Genomic DNA, 13484 nt, shown 5'->3' on the forward strand with positions numbered 1-13484 from the left:
GCCTAACACTGACATGATCGTGGGGGTGCCAGCATCTCATTGAGACCTGCTCTCCGTTCTCCAGGGAACATGCCCAGATATGGAACAGCTGGACCATGGACTCATCCTGGATCCTCCATACTGTTTTTCATGGCGGCCGCAGCCCACAGTGCACGGGGCTCCTGTCTGCCCACATCCTCGCCACGGCTTGTTGGTGTTTGCTCCTCCGAGAGCAGCCGTCCTGCAGGCTGTGACGTGGGGGTCTGTGGAGTTTTTTTACTGTTTATACTGAACACCTGTGTTATAGTAAGAAATTTATTGAGACTTTATGTCCTAACGTGACCAATTTTTATAGATATTCCACTTGTGCTCAAAAAGAAAGTATATTCTGGAAATGTGTGCAGCATTGCGCATGTGTCTGTTAGGTCTGGATTTACCATGCAGATCTACACCCTTACAGAATGTTCTGTCTACCGGATGCATCGAGTCCTCATGCCTGGTAGGCTCTGGGGGCTGATTCGTCTGTCTCTCTTGGCGGTTCGTGCTTGCGCTTGAGTTTAGAATTATTACACGTCTCTCCTGCATCGAGCTTTCATAAGTACATGCTGACGCTGTGTGTCTGTAGCTGTACTTCGGCTCACATTCTCTTCGGCCTCGTGCTGTAGATGCCCCACCTATCTTTTGGCCCCTTATTTGCCAGCCCTTCCTTCCTGCCAGTGGCTCTGAGTTTCCTTCAGGCATCATTTGTCTTCAGCCTGGAAATTTTTCTTTTTTTCCCTTTCTTAAAGATGTTTTTAAGTCTTCTCTACACCCAGTATGGGGCTCAAACTTAACGACTCTGAGACCATAAGTCTCATGCTCCACCAACTGAGCCAGCCAGGTGCCCCTGAAAATTTTTCTTTACCATTTGTTGTAATCAGGAATGCTGTCTCAGCCTTCACGTACCTGAAAATACATTCCTTTTCCCCTAATTTTTGAAGGCTTGTTCTCCCAGATCCAGATTCTGGCTTGTCTCTTCCTTCCTGTACTTTGAAGAAACCATCCATTGCCTCCTGGTTTGGCTGGCTTTCCACGAGAAATCAGAGTGGTTTCGCTGTTTTCCCTGTCTGTAACGTGTCCTGTTTTGTTTTGTTTTTCCTGGAATCTTTTGAGATTTTCTCTTTATTTTTGGTTTCTAGCAAGTTGGCCCCGACATATGTAAAAACGACCTTCTTGTGTCAGTTCAGGTAGCTTCTGCCGCAGCCGCTTTTGCCCTCTGAGCTCCAGGCTTGGGCATCAGGTGTCACCTGTGGGCAGGGATGATGGCCACACTTGCCGTGGGCCGCAGTGGTGTGGCCATGCAGGGAGGCACATGCTGCGGGCACATGGGCACCACTGGTCAGCGGGCTGAGGACAGCGGGCCAGAGTGGATGTGGCAGCCTCGGGGCACAAGCCATCCTGTCTGTTACATTATTGTGATTTTATTTTATTTTATTTTAAATTTTTCTTTTTTTGAAAGATTTTATTTATTTGACAGACAGAGATCACAAGTAGGCAGCAAGGCAGGCAGAGAGAGAGAGCCTGATGCGAGGCTCAATCCCAGGACCCTGGAATCACGACCTGAGCTGAAGACAGAGGCTTTAACCCGCTGAGCCACCCAGGCACCCCCATTATCGTGGTTTTTTTTTTTTTTTTTCATTATCGTGGTTTTAAAGTGATGCGATCTTTCACTGGAGATGGGTACTTCCAAACTCGTTGTCTTCTTCTAATCTCTGAGGTGCTGCTCTCAGTAAGAGCAGCTGTGGCCGTTTGAAGGCGGCCTGTAGTGCGCTTGCCTGGCCTGCGGGCACCCCCGTGTCCCCCTGCCCTTGGCGGTCACACCGGCCCCCCTGAGTGTGCCCCGACAGCGAGGTCGGTGTGGATTTGCGTGTTCTGGACACTTTACAGGAAGGGACTCTTGAGCATGGCCCCCTGGGTCTGGAGAGTCAGCGGAGATGGGGAGCCTCGGGGCAGCGGCCTGGTGCCACTGCCGGTTCTGGCCCGAGCTTGGCCCGCGGTGTGTGTTCCTAAAGCTCGTTCCTGCGGTGTGCACACATGCTCCAGGTGGGGGGCTGTGGCCCAGGGGCCAAACCCAGCCCACTAGTGTTGAAGATGGAGACCTCTGTGGGACATGCCTGTCTGGGGCTCGTGACAGAGACCATCTGACCCAGGAAATGGAAGTAGTGGCTCTGCCCTTTACCAACCCTGCAGTCCGCACTGTGCCCTTTAGGCGCCCAGCCTCTGTTGCCAACAGGCCCAACTGCTTCCCCAGATGCGCGTCCCTGAGGCTGCATGTTCAGGACCGGAGCCACTGTGGCGTCATGGCTGGGCCTGTACTAGCTGAGGCTTGGGGTCTGAGAGCCTACTGCTATGTCAGGGTTTGCCAGCTAACAGTGCCAAGGGCACGCCGTCACGGTGGTGCCTGCGTGGTGCTGGAGGCTCTCCGGGGACTCTTGGGGTTTCCTGTGCTCCAGGGCCGGCCAGAACCCCCCCTGCAGGAGCTGGATGGTGGACACCTGGGATGGCGGGAGGCTTCCCTTCTCTTGCTGGACCTGGTGGAGCCAGCATGGCCCCAGGCAGTCCCGGGAGAGTGCTGTCCTGTTCTGCCCAGAACTGGTTGACCCCAGCCCCCACCGTCCCCAGTTGCCCTTGGGCATGGCCCGAGGTGCACAGTCCAGCCAGGGGCGACTATCGAGGTCCAGTGCTCTGTCCCCCTGCGGGCTGGTCCCTGGAGGCCTCCGTTGTCTCCCACCCTGTGGCTGGGTGGCCCTGCGGTGGCCTGCAGCCCCAGCCGTGCTGCCCCTGGCAGCCGCTGGGTGGCAGCAAAGATCACCCCTGGCTGGGCCTGCTCCCTCAGTCTGCTGGGGGTGGGAGGTGGGGGGGGGTGCTGGAGCCCAGAGGCTGGGGGTGCAGACCCTCTGGGGCCCCAGGAAAGGTGGCAGTGGGGATCTTGGTCAGTCCCGCCAGCCCCACTATCCCAGGCCCTCTGGTGGCTCCTTCTACATCCTAGCCAGTGCTAGTCCAAGGAAGGGACTACAGTGCTGTCCCCGAGGAGTGTTTGGCATCTAGGGGGACATAGATGGGGAAGAGACAGCCCTCCCCACCGCCCCCAGTGAAGCCCAGCCTTCCAAGGGGATTGTTGAGTGCACCAGCTCTGGGTGGGGGTGAGCTGTGGCTGTGGGTGTGGACCCAGGTGAGTGTGTTGTTCCAGGTGGGTTGTGAGTGTGGTCCTATGTGGTTGTGTAGAATTTATGGAGGGGACCCTGAGCCCAGAGAGTTGGGGTGACTTGCCTGAGGCCACATAGCTCATAGTGGAGCTGGACTCTTCCAGGGATCACTCCATGGTTGGTGGGGAGCCCCGTGGGTTCTGGGGAAATTGAGTTTCAAGCCCTAGGCCCCCACTGACTTGCCCTGTGACCTTGGGAAGAGTCCCTCACTGAGGGGAGACCCTGGGAGGACCTGCTCCTGGGACCACAGGGGAGGATACCAGTAAGGGTGCGAGAGCCCCCTCCCCTGGGTTCCCTCCCCACTCCATGCTGGCCTCAGCTGCAGGTCCAGGCCCCCTGGGCTAGCATGCACACTGGTTCTGGTCATGGGGGAGCACAAGTAGGGTCAGACCCAGGCTGCACGGTGGTTGGGCTCAGAGGGTAGTAGGCTGGGCACCCCCAGTCTCCCTGGTCCTGAGGCTGTTGGAGAAGTGGTCATGACACCTAAGGGTCCTGGGAAGTGTGCCCTACATGAGGGATCCCAGCTGTCACTAAAGGGTCAGAGCCACCAGCCAATCAGTCCCTGTGGCTTGGGCATGGTCAGGTCTGGCCAGACCAGATGCAGCACTGTGTGGGGGATACCCCTCTGCCTTCTGGACCAGGTGGGGTCCTACGTCCCCTGTGCAGGGAAGCCGTGGGGACTCAAGGCCAGGTGGGGGCAGGGGCAGGTGGGCACTAGGCAAGGAAGACCTGGTGGGGGCCAGAGGCAATGCCCAGTTCATGTGCACATGTGACTCCCAAGTCCTCCTGGCCTAGCACCAGACACCAAGCCCTCATGTGTCCTTCGATGACCCTCTCTGGAGCCTCTGGGGTCGCCCTCAGGCCCTGGGTCCCGCAAAAGCAGCAGGCCTTTCCTTTGGAAGATGGGCTGTGTGTGTGTGTGTGCAGGGGGTACTGCCCAAGGCCCACCTGGGACCCCAGCCCCAACCACAACAGTAGTGCCAGTGCTGACTCGAATCCCCAGCTGAGCCTGAACGCCAGCCACAACCCCCACCCATCCTAAATCCCACGGCCACCCTGATGCCTTACCCTGACCCCACATCACCCTCCATTTAACTCACTGGGACTTGCCACTGCTGGGATCAGGCACCCAGGGTCCTCCTGCCCTCCCCAAGCCTTCCAAATGGAGGCAGCCCACACCCAACTGGCTGCAGCCCGTGGAGATGGAGCGAGACAGGTTGGGTGGGCTGGTGGGCTGGGTGGGGGGCTGGGTAGGTGCTGCCCCAACCCCCTCTCCTGTTCCTGTTCCTCCAGCTCTTCTCTCAGTGGGGGCCTCGCTCTGTTCTCTGGGGCCACTCCATGCCAAGCCTGGATACCGGTCCTATCCACCCACTTAGGGGCCTGGTGGGGGGGCTGGTTCCTCTCTCTTGGACAGGTGCACAGGGACCCCATCCCAGCCCCTGTGACCAGGACATTGTTTCTGGGTCTCTGGGGGACCCCCTCCCCAATCCTGTGGCAGGGTTTTCCTGCTGGGTCCACCCAGGAGCCCAGGAGGCCTCTCTGGATGGGTCAGGTTTCTGTCCTGCTGCTGCTGAGGGGCTAGTGGCATTGATCTCTCACGGAAGCACAGGCTCGGCCCATGTGGCTTCTCCTGGGCCAATGCGTCATGGCCCCTTGTGTCCTGTGGGTCAAGTCAGCTGTGATGGCTGGACCCAGGGCCAGCGGGTCTCTGGTACTGAAAGGCTGTGGCTGTGGGGTCCTGGATCAGGGATGGGCATTGGGAGTGTGGCTCCCTGGATTTCCCCTGGCCACCCGGACTTGCCCCTCTGGCCACGGCCACTCTGTCCAGGCCATGCCGGCACTGAGCACGCCTGCTAGAGCCTGGGCTAAGCTGCCTCCCATGCCATGGCTGACGTCCATGAGTGACCCCTTCAGGACGGCGCTGCCTGCCTCTGACCCGAGGGGCAGCTCCACTCGGACAGAGTTCTCTGCCGGCTTTCTTGGAAAGATCCAGCAGCTGGCCTGTGCCCTGCAGGGGTGTGGGGGGCCGGGGCTGCCCGGCTGCCATCATCTCTCCCCTTTGGTTCTTGTGGAGGAGGGCTTCTGAGGGTGGGAAGCATCTCCTGGAGGGCCCTGGGTGGGAATCTGTTGGTGGGCTTTCCTGGGTCCCCTCGGGCCCCCTGGACTGTCACATCTGGGACTCAGAGTGGGTGGTTTCGCTGCCTCGTGAGCTCCGTGTCCTCCTTGGGCAGTGGGGGGCCTGGACCTGCCTGGTACCCTGCTCTCCTGTCACCCGGGGCTCATGGAGAGTTTTCCCAGTGCCACGTGGCTGCAGGGGACACCGGCTACCCACAGGCTCCTGGCGTTGCCGTATTGAGGCTGTGCTCTGGGGCCCCGCCCTCCCTCTCTGCATGTTGAAGACCATCTCTGGACCCTCCCAAGGGGACCCTGGAGTGCCCAACCTTGGAAGTCCCTGCAGGAGCCCTCCCATGGCCTCCTGCCCACCCCCTGCCAGGCCCTGGGGGTGGAGCCCACTGTCCCCTCTGCGGACAAGGAGCTGAGGCCTGGCTGGGTTGGGCAGGCCTCCTTGAGGGGACCAGTGTCCTGCCAGCCCCTGCCAGTCCTGCGGGCTAAGTGGCTTTTCCACTGCGTGGCTTTGGGAGGGGACTTGGCAGGAGGCAGCTGGCTCTCCCCACGGATGCGGGGAGCTGGACTGTGGGACAGGCCACCGGAACCCTGCCTGGAGCTGCCGAGGCGGGACGCAGGGCCCCATGCCTGTGCACCTGCTGGGGTCTCTGCAGAGGGGATGCCCTGTTCCCCGGCCCAGGGGCTGTGCCCGGCCAGGCATCGAGCTTCTCGCTGCCTGCCCGAGACGCAGCCCGTCAACGCTACCCCCTCGACTTTTTTCTCCTCCCCAATTAATTAATTTAAATTGACCATTAAGTCAGCCGAGTTTTTGATTGATATTTTCATTAGCAGCCCTGTCCGACGCCCCAGGAATGTATGGTAATGTCCAATCTGCGGGCGGGCCGCGCTCCTCCTGCCGTGCTGAGTTATGGCAGGCTCCGGCGCGCGGCTCCCGGGGTAATTTGAATTCAGATGAGCTGCCGCAGTGTTCCGGAGCCTGGCGGCCGGCCGCTGACGGATGGCACTCGGGTTATCACAAGGTCACGGGCGCAGCCGCCACCCGCCGCGGGAGGGGCTGGCCGGGCCTCCAGCGCCAGGGAAGGTGCGCGACTGAGTGGACTCCCGAAGCGGCCCGGCCAGTGGTAGATGGAACGGAGCTGTCCCCGGCAAACATGGCGAGTAAGCCCTGGGGCCCGTAGAGCCCGCAGCCGTGGCCAAGCCTCACGAGGGATTAGAACTGGGCTGGGCTTCTGCTGACGGCTGCTCCTCTGTAGAAGTGGCTGGGGCAGGACGGGGGAGCTTTGTCCCTGGGGAAGGGCTGACTGGCACGGAGCAGCTGTCCCCACAGGGGCATAGCAGTGATGGAGGCTGGGATCTGGCTATAGCCAAGTGACTCTGTCCTGGGAGGGGAGCTCCGGGGACCTGGGCATGGCCAGGGTGCCAGTTCTCAGCATGGAGACTGGCCAGGCAGATGGCCACCATAGGGGGGCTGCCCACCTGAGTGACCATGCAGGTAGCTTTTGTGTTCTCTGTCTCAGTTTCCCCACGTGTATGATGGAAGAACATGGTGCCTCCCCTTTGTAGGAGGTCAGCACGGGCAAAGCACGAGGTTGTCTCTGGACACTCCTGAGCCCCTACAGGGGACCTCTCCTTTGGCCTTGTACTATCCAGGCCCCTCCCACTGCATGCTGATTGGTGGGGGCAGATGGCTGCTCCTGTCCCACCCCTGCCTTGGGAGCGTCGAGGGGCAGGTGTGCTGCCCCCTGACCTCAGGCTGGAGGCAGAGTTCCTAGAGATTCTCAGCCTGTTTAGAAATGTGGAACCCTGAGGCCTGGTTCTGTGTAGGTGGCCCTGGGGGCTCAGTGGGGGGAAGGGCAGAGCTCGGAGGTGGGGGAAGCCCAGGGGAAGAGGCAGTGGGGTGCCAGCCCTTGAGGGCCCAGCTGGGGGCCATGGGCCTGGAGGGTGTTAGTCCAGGCATCTAGGCCTGAGCTTTGACTGCCCCATGGCTGAGCAGGGTGACTCAAGAGTGGGCCTGTGTTCTGAGCTGACTGCAGGGTCCCAAACCGTGGAACTGGGGGGACATAAGCCCTGAGTGCCATGTCAAGGATGGTGCAAGCCCAGATGTTTGCCCGATTGGTGGGCCCTCCTGGGGTCTCAGACCTGGAGCCGGGGTGGGGGCGTGGGTCAGTGAGGGAGAGGGCATGGGGGTTGATCAAGTTCCACAGGGTGGGGCTGGTGCCAGCCCTATGTCCTTGGCAGGGACCCTGTCCTTGCTCCTACAGCTGGCAGGACAGACTTGTGCCTCGGGACCCCCAATCCCCAGCTGCTGGGGCCCTTGCTTGTCAGGATCAAGCCAGGTACCCTCACAGGACTGCATTCCCAAGTCTTCCTTAAAGCTGAAGGTGGGGTCCTTTGACTCTTCTGGCCGATGGGAGTACAAGTGCTGGGCAGAACTTCGGGGAAAGCCCCATACAAGTGGCTGACCTGGCTGGGAAAAGGCCCCCTACCCTTTGTATTTCATTTTTCCTGCTTCTTTTTCTTTTCTTTTTTTTTTTTTTAAGATTTTATTTATTTATCTGATAGAGAAAGATCACAAGTAGGCAAAGAGGCAGGCAGAGAGAGAGGGGGGAAGCAGGCCTCCTGCTGAGCAGAGAGCCTGATGCGGGACTTGATCCCAGGACGCTGAGATCATGACCTGAGCCAAAGGCAGAGGCTTTAACCCACTGAGCCACCCAGGCAGCCTTTCCTGCTTCTTGAACAGAGGTGTGATGGCTGGGGCTCTGGCAGCTGTTTGCACCAAGAGGTGACCTCGAGGCAAGAGGCCACATGCAAGGTGATAGAGCAGAAAGACTGAGGCTCCTGGCTCTCTGATGCCCATGGGACCTAAACCAACCCTGGTTTGGCCACCCCCAGCTCTTGTCTCCTCCATGATAAATGAACTCCTAACTTACTAAACCTACTTTTGTTGGTGGTGTTTCTGGGGTTGGTGTTTTGGTGGGTAGGTCAGTCAGCACCATCGTCGACCAAGGCAGGAATCTGTCCCACATGGACACAGCTCCCTGGAGCCTGACAAGCCTGACTTGTCGGGCTCAGAGGGAAAGGAATGTGCTTGGGGTGGGTCCTCTTGTTCAGTGGCAGTGGCCCAAGATGCTTGGACTGCTCTCCCTTGAGAAAATGAAACCACGTGTATGAAGCATTACTGGGTTTTTAACTTATTGTTAGGAAATGTGGAGATGAGACAAAACATGGAGATAAGGTGGCTGCATGAGACATTGGAGGGGAGCCACTTGGGTCCCAGGGATTCCATGCGCTGTGGGACCCATGGGACCACTGAGGCCCCCCTCCCTTGCCTGTCTGCACTCCTGGCTCAGGGCCCTTTGCTGCCTCCTGGCCCCCAGTGGACACGTGGCTTCCCTGGCCTGTGGGCGGTCCCAGGGCCCTCCTGCCTGAGCCCCAGAGATGGTGGTGCGGTGAGGGGTGGGCAGTAGAGGAAGGGGTGACTGCTGCAGCTTTAGGAAAGGGGGGTCTAGGAGGCCTGGAGGAGAGCAGGGTTTCAGAGGTGGGCAGGGCTGACGGCCCAGGTGATGGAAGAAGCAGAGGTGGCAAGTGGTGGCCCAGAAGAGGACCGGGTCCTGGAGGGCACAGCCCCTGTGTGCACAGGCCAGAGGGCACACGAAGGTCAAGAGCAGCCTCCCCCTAACCTGCACTCGGCTGGACCCTGGGGTCCTGCAGGCACCACATGCCCTCCAGTGGTTACAGGGGCCTGGGGCAGCCAGGGTCGGGGGTAGGCAGTGGCCACTGCACAGCGGTCTCAGCCCCCCACCTCATTCTACATGCTGGGAGGGGCGAGGGGGGCCACCCGCTCGGGGAGGGTGCCACAGCTGAACAGCACCCTGGCTAGTCCCTCACTGGCACTTATTTGTGAGGTGGGGGGGAATAGCCCCCCCACCGTGTGCTAGGACCGCTGAGCTGTTCTGTGTAGAAGGTGCCAGAGCCCAGGAGGGCGGTCGTGCACCCCTGAAGCCTCAAGGGAGGATGAGGACACAGGTCCCCGTGTAGCTGCTCTGATGCTGTGTCTACCTACAGGCTGGGTGTGGCTGGGGGGTCCCCAGAGGCACCCCTGAAGCCTCTCACGTGTCTGCAGCTCAGGTCGGGGCGTCCTGAGTTTGAATAACCTGCTTATGTATTGGGTTAATTCATGGTGCACTTCACAGCTGCTGTGGACAGCCCCTGAGGCCTCGGGGCCCCCACGAGTCTGGGCTTGTTTCTCCTCTCGGCATGCCTAGGGATGGGGTTCCTTCCATTGCCAATAGGAGACTCCCAAGGTCCTGCCCGAGGGGGACACAGGGAGGTGTGCACAGCTGGTCCTGGGGCTGGATCAGTGGTCCTTGGATATTCCCCTGTCCACACCCAATGGCAAGTGTCGCTCTGTGAAGGGGGCAAGGGAAGGACGGGGTGACCGCTTAGCTGCTGGCTGGTCTACCGTGAAGCCATCTTGGTGCACACCAGGCCCTGCTCCCTGCCAGCACTGGGCAGATCCCCAGCCGGGCTCACTGGTCGGGGTTGCCTCTGGTGGGCAGCAGGGGACACTGGGGTGCAGAGCTGGGGCTCACATGGTCAGCGGTTTGCACCCTGGGGCCCCACCTTGGCCCAGTGCTCCCTTGCCACCAAGCCCATCTGCACACATGCCCATAGCAGCCACCGCTTTGAGGCCCCAGTCAGGTGGGAGGCACCCCTAGCATGTGCTTCTTGAGGGGCTGGGGCTGCAAGCCTGCAGGGCTCCTGGGCCTCCCTCCCCACCTCCAGTCCTGAGCCAGCCGCGCTCCCTCCTGCAGCTGCCTGCCGCTGAGCCACAATGCGGTCCTGTGATTCTGGATGGGGAAGCTGGTGCGGTGTAGACGCAAGCAAACTGAGGAGCCACCACTAAATGAAAACCTCAAAAGCCCTACAGATAAACCCCCAAATGACCCCGCCCAAAGACATGAAGATATTCTCTGGTGACTTTTTCCTGGAAGATTAATAGTTTTGCTTATAGATTTGGATCTGCACTCTATCGTGACTTAATTTGGGGAGTGTGTGAGGGAGCGGACATATTCACCTGCTGTCCCAGCACTGTTTTCGGAGAAGACCTGCTTTGCACCATTAACGAGCATCAGTGTCTCGTCGGAGTAAATTGGCCATGTGCATTCATGGGCCTGTTTTGTTGCCTTGACCTATGGTCGAAGATGGTGCTGGCCTGTCTCAATGCCCTGTCACATCGCCGGGACTCCTGTGGCTTTAGAGTAAGCCTTGAATCTGATGGGGCCGTCCTCCAGTCTTTTCCTTTCTTTCAAAAATTTTGGGCCGTTTTCGTCTTTCTGTGTTTCCAGATGACTCAGCAAGTTTTACCAAAAAAGGCTATTGGTAGTTTGATGGGGATTGTGTTAAATCTATGTGCCAGTTTAGGGAAGGATTTCTGTCCCAACCTGACTGAGTTTTCCGGACACAGTTTGTGTCTCTGTGTATTTGTCTCTGATTTGTCAGTTATCCACATGAGATCTTTCACACATTCTGTTGGGTTTATTCTCATGCATTTCATTTTTGGTGCTGATTTAAACAGATTTTTAAAAAATATATATTATTTATTTTAGAGAGAGAGCACAAGTTGTGGGGAGGGCAGAGGGAGATGGAGAATCTCTAGCAGACTCCCCACTGAGGACAGAGCCCAACATGGGGCTCAATCCCATGACCCTGAGATGGTGACCTGAGCTATAACCAAGAGTCAGAGGCTTAACCAATTGAGCGCCCCAGGTGCCCCTAAATAGATTTTTAAAAATTCATTTTTCTGATTGTTAACTATCAACTTTCAGAAATTAAACTGAATTTTGTGCATTGACCTTGAGCTTGTGATCTCACTAGAGCTGTTTGTCAGTAGTCGTTTTGTGGATTCCTCGGGGTATTAGTTATCATTCCCAGAAGTTATTTGCTTAAAACAATAGCTATTTACAATTTCAGTTTCTAAGGGTCAGTAGTGGGTGTGGCTTAACTGGGGGCCTCGGGTTCATGGTCTCCCAAGTCACGCTGTTGGCTGGGGTCATGGTCTTATCCAATGGCTTCCTGGGGTGGGTGGGGATCCACTTGAAACTCACCCACCTGAGGCCCATCCCCGGCTGTCCCTTGATGTGGCTGCTGTTCCCCCAGGTGAGTGGCCCAAGAGAGGGGAGGGAGGGGATGTACGCAGAAAGGAAACCACAGCCTTTCATGGCTAAATCCCAGAAGCGACACCCATCCCCGCATGATTCCACGCATGACATGCAAGTCACTGGGTCCAGGGCACATGGAGGGAGGCAGGTGAGGTGTGAGCACCATGACGTCCTCCAGTCCGCCCGCCAGGTCAGGGGTTCCCACGTGAACAATAGTGTCATCAGTGAATAAGTGATAAGATTTTGAAACAAGATTATGATCTAATCATTTCCATAATGTGTAAAGATATTGAAATACACTCTCCAAGATGAAAGGACTCAGAATATCCCATCATGTAGCCTTCCTTTAAAAATTACTAAAGATGTTCTCCTGGAAGATGAATCTAAATAAGGGTAACGGTAAACTGAGAAATGGAGTTCAAGTTCGTGGTTTTGATACAAACATAACCATAGGTAAATTTTACACTTGATCTTAGCCAAAAGGCCGAGAAGCAATTCCATATGTAAATTTTAAAACACAGAATGCATGTTTACTCTTAAAATCACTAATGGGAAAAAAGCAACGAAAACATAAGTCTTCAGCTGATGGCAGAAGTGGAGGGAGCGGGAAGCATGAAGACCAGCCTTGCAAGAACCCTGCGGTTGTGGGACAAACATGGGGAAGTGGGACGCCATGTGACCACATGATGACTGTGTCTGTGTCCAGGCAGCGGGTGTCTGCCCCTGGGCAGGATGCTGCATGCTGGCGTCCGCTCGTCTGTCCGCTCGCCCTGCCACTCCTTGTGCTTGCGCATGTGCCCTTCCACCTTAGCCTGCAACTTCCTCGTTGAGGCTGGCTTGTCTCTCCTCCTGCCAGGACCCCGCCACCTGCGCCCAACACAGAATCGAGCCACCGAGCTGTAGAGGGAAATGAGGTATGAGTGTCACCAAACTGGGTCAGTTATCCTTTGCTGTGCGGTAAATTAACCCAAAACCTAGCAGCTCAAACAGTAAACACGCTTGTCTCACAGTTTCTTCAGGGCAGGAATTGGGGGGCAGTGTGGCTGGGGGGCTTTGGTTGGAGGTCTTTCACTGGGTGATGGGTGAGCGGTTGGCTGTGTCATCCAAAGCCTCAGCTGGGACTTGGGCCGGGTCGGGTCCTCTGAGTGCAGCCTTGCTGGAGGGGAAACTGCGATGCCTTTGTGACCTCTAAAGTCACACACACGCTTGTCCTTCGCTCTGTGAGAAGCTGGTCACTGTGTCCCATTCGCCTGCCCTTGGGGGACAGGAATTATCCGCCTTGTCCTGAGTGGAAGAGTGCTGAGACATCTATGGGCATTTAAGACCAAGCATAGTTCAAGGTAGGAAGCATTAAAATAGAGACAAAGTCCGTTCATACTGATAAGAGGTAAACTCCACAGTGAGGACACAGGAGGTGTAAACTCTGTGATGCACAACACAGCATTTTAAAGAACAACTAACTGCAGGGAGAGTGCCAGAAGGGACCCGGGGGGAGCGGCCAGATGAAAATGCGTTCGTGTGGATGTCTCAAGCCTCATACTGTACCCTCGGATTACCTTTATTTTAAGCATTTAGGGAACATTAATTAAAAAGAAGGATTGGTGGGCTCCTGGGTGGCTCAGTGGGTTAAGCCTCTGCCTTCGGCTCGGGTCATGATCTCAGGGTCCTGTGATTGAGCCCCGCATCGGGCTCTCTGCTCAGCAGGGAGCCTGCTTCCTCCTCTCACTCTGCCTGTCTGCCTACTTGTGATCTCTGTCAAATAAACAAATAAAAAAAAAATTAAAAAAAAAAAAAAAAAGAGGGATCGGGGCACATGGGTGGCTCTGTCTGTTCAGAGTCCGACTCTGGGTTTTGGCTCAGGTCCCCATCTCAGGGTGGCGCGATGGAGTCCCGCTTGGGGCTCTGTGCCCAGTGGGGAGTCCGCTAGAGAGTCTCTCTTCCCCTCTCCCATCCCGCACACGCGTGCTCTCTC

At 57.3% G+C, this 13484-nt stretch overlaps 1 long non-coding RNA gene across 1 annotated transcript; it reads left to right on the forward strand.

Moving 5' to 3' along the window:
* Nucleotides 1–1664: 1664 nt before the first annotated feature.
* LOC309862845 lies at nt 1665–11226 on the forward strand. The gene is made up of 2 exons (XR_014310740.1): nt 1665–6509; nt 10166–11226. It is a non-coding gene; the product is annotated as an uncharacterized lncRNA (long non-coding RNA).
* Nucleotides 11227–13484: the final 2258 nt, after the last annotated feature.

The sequence above is a fragment of the Mustela nivalis genome, assembly GCF_964662115.1.
Source record: "Mustela nivalis genome assembly, chromosome: 4".
Lineage (NCBI taxonomy): Eukaryota > Metazoa > Chordata > Mammalia > Carnivora > Mustelidae > Mustela > Mustela nivalis.